Here is a 1,482-nt window from a genome sequence, read left to right as displayed (position 1 = left end):
TTTTTTGCATTTTAAACAAAGTTTATTGCCCTTCGACTAGCATGTCAACAATTAAAAAGAAAAGAAAAACTCTGTGGAAAGTATGGTTAGATATGGACTGAAGATATTTGTATTCTCACTTGTGTTCTTTTAGTACAGGAAAAAATAAAGCTGTTAAGTTTGTAATTTCTGATTTTTTTTTCCCTTCAAAAGAAGAAATCACATTGCTGTGATTTTCTTGTCGTTTGTTTGCTTGCTTCCTTGTTTTTCACTATGGAGTATTGTCTTTCTTTCCCCACATCCTGCCATAGTTCTAGTTTCTGGAAAACTCGCTGCATTTGATTTAGACTTAGAAATCCTTTTAAACCACTAATTAGCTTTTAACTAGAAAGAGAAATGTATTGGATAATGTTCATTATTACGGAATCTGGCCTACGTGCTGCCAGTGTTTGGGGTAAACTCTAAAGAAGGTTGGCTGGGTGGTTTGTGAGCTGTCATTTGAATCAGATAATTGTATGTATTTTATATTTGTGCACACACACAGTTGATGTGTAAATTTGCATTTTACAAGCTGTAATTACTGATAAACCTGTGTCTATCACACAGTTTCAGGCTCCACCACAGCACGACCAACAGCCATGTGTGGTGGCTGCTCTTGGCCAGACCAGCACCAGACCTTGTCTGCCACACGGGGTTTTGGCATCCTCTGTGTGGGTCAAGTATTACTGAGTTAAAATCTGACTGGCAGACTTTGGTGCAGTAACCAAGATGCCTTTTTGGTCTCAGAGCAGGATTACATGATGCTGTGAGAAAAAAAAAAAATCCAGCAGTTGAACCCTGTCCCATTTAGGCTGCTTTGCAGAAAGTTTCACAACTATGAGTATAGTTTTGCTTATAGCCCTGGTGATCTGTTTAATTTTTGGCATCTGATGAATTTGCTGTAGAGGAAACCAGCCATATGTTTGTAACATGGACTCTGGTTTGCTTTTGAACTACAACAAGGCTTTTGAACTGCAGGAGTTGCAGTGAAATCTGCTTTTCACAGTCAGTGAAACTGTTTTACTGGGCAGTCTGCTTTCTCTCAGGTTTTTTTTAACGTCTCTTTATTTTAAACCATCATTCTGTTTTTCTAATACCTTTGCCCATCTGTCTCTCTTTAAGTACATTTGTCCTTGTTAGATTTTTTTTCTTTTTTTTCTCAAAGAATAATATTTAAATCACAGGGGGGCCCACCAGCTTCAACCATAACTATCACTCTTGTGATAGTGACTGAAGAGGAAGCAGTTCTGATCCTGAAAGCTTATATGTTAAAACAGAAGAGTGCAAGGTGATCCCAGCACAGTGATTAGACAGGTGACAGCAATTTCACACAAGAGATCTTGGGTGAAGCTGGGACTTGAATCCTAAGGTGATTTTTAAATGTGGTGCATTTAATGTTACAATAGAAAAATGACACGTCTATCTAAGCAACAACAAAAGCTTGAGGTTGTAATATTGATTCCT

General features: G+C 37.8%; 1 protein-coding gene across 1 annotated transcript in view; it reads left to right on the top strand.

Annotated features, from left to right (window-relative positions):
- The window catches only part of WDR86 (WD repeat domain 86), a 26,963-nt gene that overhangs the window by 6,576 nt on the left and 18,905 nt on the right, over positions 1 to 1,482 (top strand). The gene's annotated exons all lie outside the window — the stretch shown is intronic.

Source organism: Empidonax traillii, unplaced genomic scaffold (assembly GCF_003031625.1).
Source record: "Empidonax traillii isolate 1590-97213 ecotype Southwest subspecies unplaced genomic scaffold, ASM303162v1 scaffold404:size960789, whole genome shotgun sequence".
NCBI classification, from domain to species: domain Eukaryota; kingdom Metazoa; phylum Chordata; class Aves; order Passeriformes; family Tyrannidae; genus Empidonax; species Empidonax traillii.
The sequence above is the reverse complement of the archived record's forward strand: the minus strand, read 5'-3'. Positions and strand labels throughout refer to the sequence as shown.